Raw genomic sequence first — 17,706 nt, 5'->3', positions numbered from 1 at the left:
GACTGTAGTACTGACTGTAGTACTGACTGTAGTACTGACTGTAGTACTGACTGACTGTAGTACTGACTGACTGTAGTACTGACTGTACTCTGACTGACTGTAGTACTGACTGTAGTACTGACTGTAGTACTGACTGTAGTACTGACTGTAGTACTGACTGTAGTACTGACTGACTGTAGTACTGACTGTAGTACTGACTGTAGTACTGACTGACTGTAGTACTGACTGTAGTACTGACTGTAGTACTGACTGTAGTACTGACTGTAGTACTGACTGTAGTACTGACTGACTGTAGTACTGACTGTAGTACTGACTGTAGTACTGACTGTAGTACTGACTGTAGTACTGACTGACTGTAGTACTGACTGTAGTACTGACTGTAGTACTGACTGTAGTACTGACTGTAGTACTGACTGTAGTACTGACTGACTGTAGTACTGACTGTAGTACTGACTGTAGTGTAGTACTGACTGTAGTACTGACTGTAGTACTGACTGTAGTACTGACTGTAGTACTGACTAACTGTAGTACTGACTGTAGTACTGACTGTAGTACTGACTGTAGTACTGACTGACTGTAGTACTGACTGTAGTACTGACTGTAGTACTGACTGTAGTACTGACTGACTGTAGTACTGACTGTAGTACTGACTGACTGTAGTACTGACTGTAGTACTGACTGACTGTAGTACTGACTGTAGTACTGACTGTAGTACTGACTGACTGTAGTACTGACTGTAGTACTGACTGTAGTACTGACTGTAGTACTGACTGACTGTAGTACTGACTGTAGTACTGACTGACTGTAGTACTGACTGACTGTAGTACTGACTGTAGTACTGACTGTAGTACTGACTGTAGTACTGACTGTAGTACTGACTGACTGTAGTACTGACTGTAGTACTGACTGTAGTACTGACTGTAGTACTGACTGTAGTACTGACTGTAGTACTGACTGACTGTAGTACTGACTGTAGTACTGACTGTAGTACTGACTGACTGTAGTACTGACTGTAGTACTGACTGTAGTACTGACTGTAGTACTGACTGACTGTAGTACTGACTGTAGTACTGACTGTAGTACTGACTGACTGTAGTACTGACTGACTGTAGTACTGACTGTAGTACTGACTGTAGTACTGACTGACTGTAGTACTGACTGTAGTACTGACTGACTGTAGTACTGACTGACTGTAGTACTGACTGTAGTACTGACTGACTGTAGTACTGACTGACTGTAGTACTGACTGTAGTACTGACTGACTGTAGTACTGACTGTAGTACTGACTGACTGTAGTACTGACTGTAGTACTGACTGACTGTAGTACTGACTGTAGTACTGACTGTAGTACTGACTGACTGTAGTACTGACTGTAGTACTGACTGTAGTACTGACTGTAGTACTGACTGTAGTACTGACTGTAGTACTGACTGTAGTACTGACTGTAGTACTGACTGACTGTAGTACTGACTGACTGTAGTACTGACTGTAGTACTGACTGACTGTAGTACTGACTGTAGTACTGACTGTAGTACTGACTGTAGTACTGACTGTAGTACTGACTGTAGTACTGACTGACTGTAGTACTGACTGTAGTACTGACTGTAGTACTGACTGACTGTAGTACTGACTGACTGTAGTACTGACTGTAGTACTGACTGACTGTAGTACTGACTGTAGTACTGACTGTAGTACTGACTGACTGTAGTACTGACTGACTGTAGTACTGACTGTAGTACTGACTGTACTCTGACTGTACTCTGACTGACTGTAGTACTGACTGTACTCTGACTGTACTCTGACTGACTGTACTCTGACTGTACTCTGACTGACTGTAGTACTGACTGTAGTACTGACTGTAGTACTGACTGTAGTACTGACTGTAGTACTGACTGACTGTAGTACTGACTGTAGTACTGACTGTAGTACTGACTGTAGTACTGACTGTAGTACTGACTGTAGTACTGACTGACTGTAGTACTGACTGTAGTACTGACTGTAGTACTGACTGACTGTAGTACTGACTGTAGTACTGACTGTAGTACTGACTGTAGTACTGACTGACTGTAGTACTGACTGTAGTACTGACTGTAGTACTGACTGACTGTAGTACTGACTGACTGTAGTACTGACTGTAGTACTGACTGTAGTACTGACTGACTGTAGTACTGACTGTAGTACTGACTGACTGTAGTACTGACTGACTGTAGTACTGACTGTAGTACTGACTGACTGTAGTACTGACTGACTGTAGTACTGACTGTAGTACTGACTGACTGTAGTACTGACTGTAGTACTGACTGACTGTAGTACTGACTGTAGTACTGACTGACTGTAGTACTGACTGTAGTACTGACTGTAGTACTGACTGACTGTAGTACTGACTGTAGTACTGACTGTAGTACTGACTGTAGTACTGACTGTAGTACTGACTGTAGTACTGACTGACTGTAGTACTGACTGACTGTAGTACTGACTGTAGTACTGACTGACTGTAGTACTGACTGTAGTACTGACTGTAGTACTGACTGTAGTACTGACTGTAGTACTGACTGTAGTACTGACTGACTGTAGTACTGACTGTAGTACTGACTGTAGTACTGACTGACTGTAGTACTGACTGACTGTAGTACTGACTGTAGTACTGACTGACTGTAGTACTGACTGTAGTACTGACTGTAGTACTGACTGACTGTAGTACTGACTGACTGTAGTACTGACTGTAGTACTGACTGTACTCTGACTGTACTCTGACTGACTGTAGTACTGACTGTACTCTGACTGTACTCTGACTGACTGTACTCTGACTGTACTCTGACTGACTGTACTCTGACTGTTGTCGTCAGGAGGAGGTTGCCATGGCAGCAGAGGTCCTGGAGTGTCTTCTGAAGCTGGTGCTTGTGATTGGTCTGATCATCACGTGTTCGGTTTTGCCTATTCTCACCTGGCGCTGGACGTGTACGGCGGCTCGCTGCTCAGCACCGGCACCGGTGGGTGGACCGCTCACCAAACCACAGGAAACCATACACACTGAAGTGATAGAATGGACCCATTTCAAATGTCCACTCTTGAATTGTGGTTTTGTACAACTATCATTTGAATTAACATTCCCGTGGCAAGTTGTTATTGTTTTATTCCATATTAATAACCGGATCAAGATCCTCGATCGACTCCCCGATCGACTCTGCAGATCTACCCTCGGCAACATGCAATACCGGCCAGATCCTCTTAGGGGCGCTATAGCTCCACTGCAGTATCATTGTGGGCGAATGGATTTTTTTTTAGCCTCCAAGTATATTACTCTGATCCCAAAGCAACATCATGCACCGTGTATCACGTTTCGAATCGCAGATCTCACCATGGAATAAGGGAATTTATCATCAACCAATGGACATATCCATCTACCAGATGCCGATCGATAACGGGGAAATGCTGTAGGGCAGGGGTCTCAAACTCAATTTACCTGGGGGCCGCTGGAGGTAAAGTCTGGGTGAGGCTGGGCCGCATCAAATATTCCACAAAAAAAGGGTTTAAAGTATTCCAAAAAAAAGTACAACTGATCCAATCTTCTCAATCTTTAGCAATGACATTTATTCTATCAAAAAGCTGTTTAATCAAATCACCAGCCAGTATTTCAGTTATTCTGGTTGCTGTGCGATCTGAGGAGGATTTGCTTTTGTTTGCCTTCAAACATGGTCTCCATCACTTCAGTCATACATTATTTTATTATGTATACATCAGCGAGAGAGAATGGCTTCTTGCCACTGAGTGAGGACTTGGTTGCTTTTTCTCATTGTGACATAGATTTAACAATAATTCTGCTTGCAGCTTGATATGATGATTTCATTCCATTTATTTTTGTGGTTCTTAGCACTGAATTTTGAGGAAAGGTTGCATTAAAATTAGAGTTGTTCCGATACCAGTGCAGTGCGGCTCAATACACACAATTGTTGGGGGGATGCAGACCAGAGAAGTACTTTCGTCTTGTTTACATCAGGGTCCCCCATTTTCAATTCATCAGGACATCCGTTTAGTTTGCATGCTTGCTGCTGTAAAATGTCTATAAATATATCTATCTATCTATGAAAAGGCATATGAATTGAAGACCACACTATGAATTGAAAATGGGGGACCCTGATGTAAACAAGACGAAAGTCTTTCTCTGGTCTGCATCCCCTTAACAATTGTGTGTATTGAGCCGTACTGTATTGTACTAGGGGTGGGAATCACCAGTTTCATCATGATACGATACGATATCGATTCTTTGGACAACGATACGATATTTGCCGATATCACAAAGTCTCTCACGATACAATACGATTAGATTAGATTCAGGTGCCTGCAATCGATATGAGATGATATCATATGCCCATTTAACACAATCAGTAACATTTAGATCAACTAAAAAAAGGTAACGAAAATATCATTTGACATTTGTATTTTTGAGCTCTTCCAGACATTTAAAGGAAAATCAATCTATTGTTTTTTAATACAAATAGACCTCCTGTTCACTGTAAAGTGCCACGTTTTGATATATTGAGCTTTAAACTTTAAGCTCCATTTTTTGGAACTCAAAACTCAACCTAAAACCCCTCCCTACCTCCCTCTCCCAAACCGTTCCTACAACAATTTGTTGATGTTGCATGATCATGTATAGGCCTACATTTATTATGTATTATATTGTTTATGTTTAAATAACATTTAAACATCAAACTCCTCTGACCTCATCTGGTCTTTCCAAAGACGCGCGCACACACACACACACAGAAAGGGAGAATGCTCTGCTGTAACGTCTACACACACGGAGCTACTGCTGTTGTTCTTGGGCGGATATGAGACTCGCCACAGGATTTTCAAAATAAGAGTATCGATATGAATCGATCTTATTACATTGCATCGATCCGATTCGATTGTTGATAATTACATCGATGTATCGATCTGGATCGATGTATCGTCCCACCCCTATATTGTACCCATTCTGCAATCTGTTAAATAAGGTTTTCATTCATTCACCAGTATCGGAAATTCTAGCCTGACGTCAGAGAGTGACGGAGAGTGATGATTATAAAATCAACGTGTTTTAAAGTGTGATGCTGTTTGTCATTTTAGCAGCAGATACACTTTCTTAAATTCCATTGTCCCCGACAGAGCGTGTGACGGGGAGCTCAGACGGGATGTGTTTTGCTTGCTGGTGGCGTGTTATTATACTGTAGCATTAACAGCTGAAAAGCTAGCTAGTTGGAACAACATCCGCTTTAACGTTACATCAAATCAGATGATGGCCTGTCCTTTCTCCAGGACCTGACACTGTCCGTCTATCAACAATAATGCACCCACGGTGAATCGTATTTAAGTCAAGTTGCTACTGCCTAGCGTTAGCTGACTAATGTTATCAAATGGCAATGCGGGGAAGACGAGCTAGGTCAGCTAGCTTAGCTTGCTAACGGTACCTTGGCTAAAGTTGGTGCTATTCATGATCCAGCAATAATGGCTGCAGACCTGCAAGCAAAGTACAGTAAGTTCCAAGTGCCAAAGGATAAGAGTCTGAGGCGGAGTCTCAAAAGAGAATGTTGAATATTTATTTTGCTTCGAAAATCACAACATGATAACGTTACTACTAGCCAGAGCCTCTGCGACTTGGGTGTAGCGAGTGCAACACCGTCTAACGTCCGTGCGGATCATTGGATCTTAATCGTCCAACTCTCGCGCAACGACTCGGCAAACAGTTGCGCGCGGGCCGCATTAACACTACACTTTGATGTCAGGTAGGGGGCCGCAAAATATCATCCCGTGGGCCGCAAATGGCCCGCGGGCCGTGAGTTTGAGACCCCTGCTGTAGGGTATACCCCACGGGCTGACGGTAAGACCTTATTCACCTAAATTACAGCCGGATTAGACATTGTTGTGAGACGCAAGCATTCCATCAGTGAATGTGGCTACTTACACGGACACTCTATTGGTAATCAATAATACTAATCGACGCCCCCCTTTCATCCATAGATGCTATGGGATAGTCCGGATCATAAGCAGTTTGTGTTATTTCATTAGCATATATACAACAGAAATGCCGTTGAATATAACGTTAGTAGCCTTTAGCTCTATAAGTAGCTTTCCAGAAAATATGAGACGAAATCTGCGATAAAGTTTATATTCACGGCACTATAAAATGACAACCTATTGATGGATTTTTTTCCCTTTAAGCCATTTTGAAGGGACGGTTTATGAACTCAAGTGACAATGAGAATGGACAGATAGCAATACTATAAAGTATAGATATAGCTCTACAAAGCCACATCGGTTTGTTGACAAACCTTGGTCCTCTAGCACCATATTAGACAGCGCCGAACGGTTGTCAAAGTGTTAAACAGGTTATTACACAGGATATTAAACAGGTTATTAAACAGGTTATTAAACAGGTTATTAAACGGGTTATTAAACAGGTTATTACCTGGGTTATTAAACAGGTTATTAAACAGGTTATTACCTGGTTTATTAAACAGGTTATTAAACAGGTTATTAAACAGGTTATTACACAGGTTATTAAACAGGTTATTACACAGGTTATTACACAGGTTATTAAACAGGTTATTAAACAGGTTATTAAACAGGTTCTTAAACAGGTTATTAAACATGTTATTAAACAGGTTCTTAAACAGGTTATTGAACAGGTTATTAAACAGGTTATTAAACAGGTTATTAAACGGGTTCTTAAACAGGTTATTAAACAGGTTCTTAAACAGGTTATTAAACAGGTTCTTAAACAGGTTATTAAACAGGTTATTAAACAGGTTATTAAACAGGTTCTTAAACAGGTTATTGAACAGGTTATTAAACAGGTTATTAAACAGGTTATTAAACAGGTTATTAAACAGGTTATTACCTGGGTTATTAACCCATTCTCTGCCACCACTTTGATCATCCTAAACCATCCTCTGCCAGCGCTATTTGTCTATGGAGATGAAGTTCCCCTTCTTTGCAGGGCTATAACTTTTTAAATTGTATTGTTAAATTGACATTACTATGGCCCATTCAACATCAATTATCTATCGTTCAGGATGTAGGAATGTTTTACTTTTTCCTTCACACATTCATACTAAAATACCGTCTAGAGTATAAATATGTTTTTATCGTTTTCTGCAGTATTTCATAGAACCTGAGATATAGGCATAATGCATATATTAGATTATCAAATGCAGTTTGATACCGATCCATGCTATATTAAAAATTTCAATTGTACATGGTCCTAAACGTCATGACTGATCATCTGCGGGTAAACGGAGGGGGGGGGGGGGTCGTTTATAATTCAATGACCGACCTTAAATGATTTATGTAGTATGGGTGATATATTGATCAGAGCAGTTTGTATCGAAAATGATAAAGAAAAACGCTGAAACTCACGTCAGTCTCCTCGTAGCGTTGGGCGATGAGAGTGGAGCAAACGGATCCCAATTATGTGATGTTGATCAATGCGATCCATTTCCGGTTTGTATATTACTAATACACATCCAAATCATGTTGATTATTGAGTTATGGCAAAGATCCATATCCACGGTGTCTGTATTGAGTGGCCGGACGAAATTAGGGGACGGACCAAGCTCTGACGGGCACTTCCGGTTTGGCAACTCGCCGATCGGCCACCAGGTGGCGGTATTGAAGCATTGCAGAGTTGTGATGGCTCAGACAGCATCAGCCAAGACTCCGTGGGTGAAATATGAATACCATGATGAAAATATGAAATATTGATCTCAAACACGCCTTACGGCGTGATTGGCAGACAACGCATGGCGGAGAAACCCGCCTTAACACGTGATTGGCAGAGAATGGGTTAAACAGGTTATTACATAGGTTATTAAACAGGTTATTAAACAGGTTATTAAACAGGTTCCTAAACAGGTTATTAAACGGGTTATTACCTGGGTTATTAAACAGGTTCAAGTTCAAGTTCAAGTTCAAGTTCAAGTTCTTTAATAGTTGTCATACAGAAGTACAGAATACTTTCATACAAAATGCTTCTTACTGTTACGCTCCAGAGACTGTGCTAGACAAGATAGTATCAAATAACATAATAACATAATATAGCATGAATTTAGAAGAAGAAAATGAGGTCACAGTGTTCGGTATAGACATATGTACAATGTTCTGAGTTACCATATAATATACAATACACAATACTATGCAGTGTACTAATGTACAGTACTATCTAGTGCAAAGCAGAAATGGGATGAGGTACAATTTTAGGTACAATTTACAGTAAGGTGTACGAGTTGTAGTGCAATCCTTCATCCATAAATATAAAGTGTGGGGAGTGGGTGCTACAGTGTGTTTGTTTAAAGTGGGTGTGTGCTATAAAGTGTGTGGAGTGGGTGCTACAGTGTGTTTGTTTAAAGTGAGTGTGTGCGTGTGGATGTGTGTGCTATGTGCGTTTGGTGGTTGTTGTTGTGTAGTGTTCATTCATTGTTCGTTTAGCAGCCTGATGGCCTGGGGATAGAAGCTACTTCTGAGTCTTTCTGTGCTCGCCTTGAGACTCCGGTATCGCTTGCCTGACCGCAGCAGTTCAACGAGGCAGTTGTTCGGGTGACTGGAGTCTTTAATGATTCTCTTAGCCTTGCCCTTGCAACGCTTGTAGTAAATGTTCTGGAGGGTGGGGAGCCCCCCTCCAATTGTGCGTTCGGCTGAACGTGTCACTCTTTGTAGTCTGCTTCGGTCTTGTGCAGTGCTATTCCCAAACCAGGAGGTGATGTTGCCGGTCAAGATGCTCTCTATTGTACATGAGTAGAAGTTCTTAAGGATCTTCTGGCTGACTTGGAACTTCCTTAGGCGCCTGAGGAAGTAGAGGCGTTGTCGTGCCTTCTTCACCACACTGTTAATGTGTGTGGTCCATGTCAAGTCCTCGGATATGTAGGCTCCGAGGTACTTAAAGCTGTTGACTCTCTCAACCGGTGCCCCGTCGATGCTGAGGGGGCTGTAGTCCTTGACCCCCGACCTCCTGAAGTCCACAATCATCTCCTTTGTTTTGCTGACGTTCAGGGAGAGGCTGTTTTCCTGGCACCATCCCGCCAGGACCTTGACCTCTTCCAGGTAGGCCCTCTCGTCGTTGGCAGAGGTTATTAAACAGGTTATTAAACAGGTTATTAAACAGGTTATTACCTGGGTTATTAAACAGGTTATTAAACAGGTTATTACCTGGGTTATTAAACAGGTTATTAAACAGGTTATTAAACAGGTTATTGAACAGGTTATTGAACAGGTTATTAAACCGGTTATTAAACAGGTTATTACCTGGGTTATTAAACAGGTTATTGAACAGGTTATTACCTTGGTTATTAAACAGGTTATTAAACAGGTTATTACCTGGGTTATTAAACAGGTTATTAAACAGGTTATTAAACAGGTTATTAAACAGGTCCTTTCTATCGGTTCAAGTCTGTGGATCAAAGTGTTCGTATGATATATCGTTTTGTTAAATGCTGTTCTGTATCGTTAGTGGCTTAGCTTGGCATCACTACTGCACTATCTCGCGTACGTGCACGCGTACTGAATAAACCACAAATGTACCTCTAATACCAGTATTAGTCTGACCACACCCCTCATCAGCTTACCTTCATAAGCAGGTGTGTGGTCACCTGCTCTCCTTCTCGCTTTCACCACAAGGAAGAAGTGCCTCGGTAGATCCCCACACTTGACACCATGATGGAAGAAATTGGATTAGGAACAGCTTGGGAAACAAGGATACGTTGACATCATATCTTTATTTTCTCTCTCACTATTTTCGAGAAAATACGGCGATATTGTCTTCGTACTGGAGTGTCTAGAAGATGATGATCATTCTAAAAACCCTCCACCGGTTTTCGTATTGGGAGCACGCCGCTGCATGCTTCTCAACTGCAGTTCCTTGCTGTGTTTGTTGGGGTGAAACCTGTCAGGCCACAGCTGAACTGTCGGACATGCCGCTGTTGTGAGGAGCGGTGCGTTCCAGGTTGGGTGAGTAGTGTTTGCTGGCGGGCTCCACTTGTCTGTTAGTGCTATGGGGGCTACTTGACAAAGTTTATGGAAACCGGCCCCAGGCTAGGGTCCTTTGTTTAGCCGCCTAGGCGACAGAAGGCCTTGGTCTGGAGACCATTATAGTTTTAACTAGTGGGCCGCGACCATTGACACTGGTGATCCCTGTGTGTTCTGGACGAGTGGATTCTCTCTGTCACCGTGTTAAGACCCCATCTTTCATATCCAAATGAGAGTATTCCTTCACGAGGGGATATGTGCATGTAATGTGCGATAGCGGCAGATTCATGTTCGAAGTCAGCTACACAGGCCTGTTGGTACTGTGCTGATTCCGCCGGATGTTCACCGTTGTGAAGCGGTGTTGACGTCTTGTTTTCTCTTTTCTCTTAAAAAGTGAGGAGAGGTTCAGAACGGCGGCCTGTCTGGGTGAGTGTTATGTCATTGTTTACATGTTCATAGCTTACGGTTAGCCAGTCAGCTGTTAACTGCTGCGTTAGCCTGCTGGATCGCTGCATGGCCTGCTTAAGGCCTACTATTAGCCGGTCAGCTGTTAGCTGCGGGGCTAGCATGTCGTGGTCGCTGGGTAAACGTTAGCTTGCTGCTAGGGCCATGGCTGGCGCGGGGTAGCTTAGCTTCTCGCGCGCCGCCGGAGCTCGCTTCTGATCGCCGTTGGCTTGATGCTATTCTGTTGAACGTGCTTTGATTTTAACATGTTTTACACTCTTGACCGCGACGTCATCCTTGACAGGGGATGTTTCGTCGACCCTGCCCTGAGCCTGGACGGGGATTGCGTCAACAAAGAGGACTGTAGCGACTGGTTGGAGCGGCGACGCTGCCCGGATCGAACAACACAGGTCGGCTGTGTTCTACGGTGTCTTGTGACTGCACTTCGCTGATCTGCGTTCCGGGTAGGTACGGGGTTGGCCAGACCTCATAACACGTCTTCTGGTTTTACTTTGCTAAATGTATTGTGAATAACGGTGTTTTTTCCCAAAACGTGTGTTGTTGCAATGCATTTGGGATACGTTGCGGGTTATGTGTGAGCTGTTTTTGTCACTGGCAGTTAGCTTCTCCGTGCAGATCGTGATGTATTGATCTGGTTGTTGTGTGAGAAACATCATGGTGTTTATGTGTACCGTGTACTCACTACTAAGGCAACTAACCTATGAAGCTATGCTTGGTGACAAGTGAGTAAAAGAATGTTCTTTCTCAGACTGTAATGACAATGAACAGTGTGTTCACACATTAACAGGTTTTCCTGTTTTAACTGGCCGTATTGAGGGTAAAATAGGAGGATTGTGTTTTCCCCCCCGGTTCCCTGGGGACTTTATCGCCTCCTATCAGACATGTTGTGCATTAATTGTGTCTTTTGTGTGGTAGGGATACGATGTAACTCTTAGCTCGATTGCTGAGGTTCTGCTAAATCTGCTGGAGAAACTTATTTCCTAAGGGGAAATTGGTTTGGTTGCTGTCATGTGTGCTTAGCAAGGCCTGTGGTCGATACTAATCAAGAATGATGTATTCTCTCATTGTGAAAAAAACGGCGTTCCTCTGTTGAGTGTTTTTGCCATTTTTTGTAGGTGATGATGGGTTGTGTGTGTCATGTGACCTACAACTGGGTTGTACTGGCCACAGAAGCACATGTGTATGTTGGACCGGGGTTCTTAGAGCCCTCTCTATTCTGTGTTTTTCCTTAGTAAAAATCAGATAGCAGGTTAGCTCATGCGCTGTGTGGAGCTGTGAAACGCTTCATAGAGCTGACTATGACTGTGTCATATTCTCTTTTTGTCGTTACGTCGTATCATGGGTGTGGGGTCGTGAAGGGGTGAACTGGTAACCTTTCCTCTCCCCATTGTTCTGTCGGTCAGGGGTACACCCCCTGTCCTTCGAGGTTCCCGTCACGTGGCGGTTCGGCACGTTACGGGGGGGGGGGGGGGGGGGGGGGAGGGAGTTCCTGGTCCCACGGCCTGGTATATTGGGCGTGTGCACCGCAGGAATTCCCCCGCCATAGAGTACGTCACCAGTGTGTCCCGACGCACGTATAGTGCTAGCTCGCTGTAAACAGGCGATTGGCTGGCACGCCTTGGTTGCTTGTGGTTGGAACAGCGTTTTTATAAAGCAACTGAGATGGGGTTTTTTCCTCTTCCGACGACCACATCCCATGACCTGGGTGGGTTGTCGACGGATTCTCGTTCATGTCTGGGGGATGATGACGGGATGGATCTGAACATATGTAGTGGGGTCTCACGCCCTTGGGGTGGGCCACCAGGCGCGGTTCGTCCGAACGTCTGGGTGGCGCCTTCTTTTCATGTTAAGATCAACACGCATATCTGCCCTTCTCCTGGAGTAGGCATGTCGGCGTGGTTAGGGCACGGGACTGGTTCTGGTCACGCTGGTCCAGATCAGTTGAACCCGTTGTCCGCCGGGGATGCAGATCTGCTTTTCTGGTACCCTGAGGGACTTGGGTTTTTTTCAGGGGGAAAAATGCCAGGTCGGTCAGGGTGTCACAGGGTTAAGCGCTATGGAGACCCTGGTTGGGTATGTTTTTACTCAGCACTGTCGTCATGGCTTACAGCCATGCCATTCTGTACGCGCTCGATCTCGTCGGATCTCGGCCGCTACACAGGTTGGTCCTGGTTAGTACTTGGTTGGGAGACCGCCGGGGAATACCAGGTACGGTGTGCTTAGGGGCTGGTTCTCCATTATTTTTCGCTCCTCTCTCACGCATGGCGAAGAGGGGCCTGTGGGGGTGGTTTTTTGACCTCCTCTGGTGACCCTGTGCTTCCCGTACCGCCAGGCCCGGTCCGAAGTGATGTTTGCGACCCGTAGGCCTGGGTTAACCCTTTTTGGAAACTGAAACACTTGTACTGCGGTATAGCCGGTGTATGCCCGCAGGTGTGTTTTGGAGTTTTTTCTTGAGGGGTTATAGGAACAACCACCGCATTGGGTAACACCGAGGTGGTTGATTCCCTGGTGTGTTGGAGCAGTGTCAACTCCCGGGTTCACCGTTTGAGGGTGCCCCTGCACGTTCATGACGTCTGCCAATCGTGTCAGCCTTCTCTGCCTCGACCCCTCTGGGTGGGGGTTTTTAAATGGAGGCTTGGTCATGCAACACCGCCAGCTTACGCTCCTTCCGCCGGGGCGGCTGTGTTCAGCTGTCCCCTCTGGCGCCTGTCTCGTCCGCAGTCTCCAGGCTAGGGTTAACAGCCTGTTGCCTGGTTTTTCCCCGGTGCGCTGCCTGCTTCCGTTGGTTAACCTTTTTGTGTGCTTACGGCCATGCTGACTGCCTGTTCTGCAGGGTCAGTGTGCCAGGCGGTGTACTATTGGGGGGACGGGGCCCGCTCGGCTTACGGCCATACCAACCTGAACACGCCCGATCTCGTCCGATCTCGGAAGCTAAGCAGGTTCTGGCCTGGTTAGTACTTGGATGGGGTTCCGCCTGGGAATACCAGGTGCAGTAACTGAGGGGCCTTTGTCCGAATACGCTGGCGATGTGGGGGGCGGGGCACTACGTGCCCACCTGGTGGGGTCTTGATGCTGGCATCATGGACTTCTCCGGGCCCCCATTCCAGGGAGTCCAGTCCTTTTGGTGGGTCTGGGTCTTCCTTCGTGCTCCGCTGCTACGGCCTTGCCACGGGGTTGGGTTTGCCCTTGGCCCCGTGATTCTGGGGGCAGTAACGAGGTTGTTCCTCCGTTCGTTCCCGGGTGGCATGCGGGTTGTGCGTGTGTGTAGTCGTGGGGTCAAGCCACGGTCTGCTCACCCTGTGCGTTAAGTTGCTTGAGTGCCTCTTCGCACGGTCGGGTCCGTCGCCTTCCCGTGAAGCCTCTAATAGGGGGGATACCCTCCATTAGGGGGGGTCGGGGGGGCTCGGCCCTCCCTGTTCTGATGGTTTTGGGGGGCTGTCAGCGGGGTGTATTTGTCAGCCAAGTGGCTCCGCTTGGCCTCCCTTGTGCAGTAGTGATGCCAAGCTAAGCCACTAACGATACAGAACGTTAGGTTATGACTATAACCAAGTTCTGTTAGTTAGGGGCGATGCTTGGCATCAGACGGCCGCTGCAGCCCTTGTCCTCACCTTGTGGTGAAAGCTTGGGAAGGAGGAGAGCAGGTGACCACACACCTGCTTATGAAGGTAAGCTGATGAGGGGTGTGGTCAGACTAATACTGGTATTAGAGGTACATTTGTGGTTTATTCAGTACGCGTGCACGTACGCGAGATAGTGCAGTAGTGATGCCAAGCATCGCCCCTAACTAACAGAACTTGGTTATAGTCATAACCTAACGTTTCTGTTGTGTGTTATTGATCACTGTTGTGTGTTATTGATCACTGTTATTGATCACTGTTGTGTGTTATTGATCACTGTGTTATTGATCACTGTTGTGTGTTATTGATCACTGTGTGTTATTGATCACTGTTATTGATCACTGTTGTGTGTTATTGATCACTGTTGTGTGTTATTGATCACTGTGTTATTGATCAATGTGTGTTATTGATCACTGTTGTGTGTTATTGATCACTGTGTGTTATTAATCACTGGGTGTTATTGATCACTGTTGTGTGTTATTGATCACTGTTGTGTGTTATTGATCACTGTTATTGATCACTGTGTTATTGATCACTGTTGTGTGTTATTGATCACTGTTATTGATCACTGTGTGTTATTGATCACTGTGTTATTGATCAGTGTTATTGATCACTGTGTTATTGATAAGTGTTATTGATCACTGTGTGTTATTGATCACTGTGTTATTGATCACTGTGTGTTATTGATCACTGTTGTGTGTTATTGATCACTGTGTTATTGATCACTGTGTTATTGATCACTGTGTTATTGATCACTGTTGTGTGTTATTGATCACTGTGTTATTGATCACTGTTATTGATCACTGTGTTATTGATCTGTGTTATTGATCACTGTGTGCAGGCCCCACTCTGCTACGATGCTACAGCGCCTACGTCCTGCTGTTAGCCGTCAACGGTGTCACGGAGTGCTTTGTGTTCGCTGCCATGAGCCAGGAGGAGGTGGACCGGTAAAACACACACACACACACACACACACACACACACACACACACACACTCACACACACTCACACTCACACTCACACTCACACACACGCACACACACTGTGATGAACCTGTGTCCTAACCCAACCCCCTCCAATGTACAGTAAATTACCTAGTATGGTTGTCAATATTCCAATGTACAGTTTTGCTTGTACAGATTTACACATCAGCCTCTACCAGGGTTAGAAATTAAAATTTTTTTTCAAGGGCTTTTTTTGCCCCCCTTAATTGATTTTCGGGGGCTTTTTTTGTATTTCGGGGGCACTGAATTTTTATGATAAACGGTAGGGGTGGGACGGTTCACAAAATGGACGGTTCGGTTCATATCACGGTTTTGGAGTCACGGTTTTCAGTTCGGTTCGATATACGTAAATATTTATAAAAAAAAATGTAACACTCAAATCTAAACATGCTTCTCATTTATTAAAAAAAGAAAAAAAAAGTTTACAGTGTTACAGTGTTTACAGCCTTAAATAATGTTTGGCACACAAAGACCGAACTGACTGAAAAATATAGGCTACATTTGTAGTATTAACTTAGTGCAAACAAACAATATGCTCAGCCAGCACTAGACTTTCTTTCTTTAATATAAACACAAAAAAAACAATGTCAACCATGTTTAAATTCCCTGATTGTCAGTTCTTAATGGAAAGATTAGTGTTCTGCTTGAAATTATTATGTATCTGTCTACATTTATTTAGACTAACATTATTTAAATATTGAGTGCAACTGTGGTGGATTACGTAATTCGGTGAGTTGGAACTATCTATGGGTTGGCGCCGGGTTCCCCACGGACATTTTAGTGTCACGCACCTTCAGCTCAGGCAATGTTATTATCAGCTCCGGTAGCTCCGGTAACGTTAGGAGGTGATGGCATGCAGTGGGGAAAGCGGCAATAGTCCCGGTTGGAGTTAGTAAAACACAGTTGTATGTTAGCCTTCTTGGATGTTGAATAAACGCCTATCATTGTCTTTAAACACCCCGCCTCTCAGACTCCCATTTCCTCCTCTGCTAGCTAGTAGCTACGGTAACATTTCGTTGACTGTATTACCTCGCGGGCTGATTCTATAGTTAAAACGTGCGTTGTGTTGTACAAACCGCTAACGCTATGGCAAGATGTGTGTATGCCTATGTAATGTTAATGGCTATGTTTTTAAAGTCGTAATGAAGATTGATTTAGATTGTGCGTGCCATTTGTACACAAACTGACTAGCACCTGGCTCAGCTGCAGTGCTGCAGCAGCCAGTGCTCACCTCCGCCAAATGATTTTTTTTTTATTTGCGCGTCATCTGAACCGTATGATACACAGACACGCCATTACCGGATAAATATATATATATAATTAGTAAACTGTCTGGGGCATTTTGTGCCCCCCTTAACTGATTTTCGAGGGCATTTTGTCCATTTTCGAGGGCATTATGCCCCAAGCCCCCGTTAATTTCGAACCCTGGCCTCTACAGCCAATGAATTAAATACAGTCCTAAAGGCAGAGTTGCAATCAGTGATGGAATGGATAAAGAATAACAAACTAGTTCTAAACATATCAAAGACAAGTAGCATCATTTTCGGTTCAAACCATACTCCAAGAACGAACCCAGTCTTGAAACTTTTGATAAGTGATGTGGTAATTAATCAAGTCCAGGAGACTAAACTCCTAGGAGTAACATTAGACAGTAAATTGTCATGGTCACACCATATAAACAATATAGTAGTAAAAATGGGAAGAGGGATTTCTGTTGTTAAAAGATGTGCTCATTTGTTACCACTAAATTCTATCAAACAGGTAATTCAAGCTCTGGTTTTGTCAAATCTTGACTATTGTCCTGCAGTATCGTTGAATGTAACGACGAATAAACTGAAAAAATTGCAAATGGTACAAAACAAAGCAGTTGTTTAACTTGGTTACTTGTCAAACATAAGTTACTCTGCTCACTCCTTGTATTCACTAGGAATATTATATGTTACTGGGAATATTATATGTTACTGGGAATATTATATGTTACTGGGAATATTCTTGTTACAAAGATCCCTTCAATTTTATATAACAATTTATCTATAAGTCTTGACAGACACAACCATTCCACGAGACATGCTTCTGCACGAGGTTTTACACTTCCAAAAGTGAGGTTGAATGCAATGAAGCGAACTGTCATGTTCCGTGGTCTGCAGGAATGGAACTCTCTTCCCAGACATGTTGAGCAGGAGAATAGTAAATGTTTCAAAATCGTGGTAAAACAACATTTTCAACCAAAGAAATTGACATTCCCCAATAGATAGTGTGTACGTAAAAGAAAATGTATGTGTCTGATAAAGAGATAGGTATATATAGATGAAAAGGCATGTGTCTGATAGGGATATATTATTAAAAGATTGTATAATTGGCTGATATAACCATAGATAATGTATGTAAAAGCTAAATAGTATATTATGCTGTATTGTATTATGAATTCATTATGAGTAGGTATTATTGTATTGTATTATGAATTTATAAGGCGTATATATTGTTGTATTGTATTATGAATTCATTATGAGTAGGTATTATTGTATTGTATTATGAATTTATAAGGCGTATATATTGTTGTATTGTATTATGAATTCATTATGAGTAGGTATTATTGTATTGTATTATGAATTTATAAGGC

The 17,706-nt window shown here is 43.6% G+C and overlaps 1 pseudogene across 1 annotated transcript in view; it reads left to right on the top strand.

Annotated features, from left to right (window-relative positions):
• Positions 1-17,706, top strand: part of LOC311239849 (man(5)GlcNAc(2)-PP-dolichol translocation protein RFT1-like) — a 44,989-nt pseudogene that overhangs the window by 16,997 nt on the left and 10,286 nt on the right. The window contains exons 4-5 of the transcript in view: positions 2,847-2,990; positions 14,923-15,028. The product of the transcript in view is annotated as a man(5)GlcNAc(2)-PP-dolichol translocation protein RFT1-like (transcript). The remainder of the gene's footprint in view (positions 1-2,846; positions 2,991-14,922; positions 15,029-17,706) is intronic.

The sequence above is a fragment of the Notolepis coatsorum genome (assembly GCF_963971535.1).
Source record: "Notolepis coatsorum genome assembly, chromosome: 14".
In the NCBI taxonomy this organism is placed as follows: Eukaryota; Metazoa; Chordata; class Actinopteri; order Aulopiformes; family Paralepididae; genus Notolepis; species Notolepis coatsorum.
The sequence above is the reverse complement of the archived record's forward strand: the minus strand, read 5'-3'. Positions and strand labels throughout refer to the sequence as shown.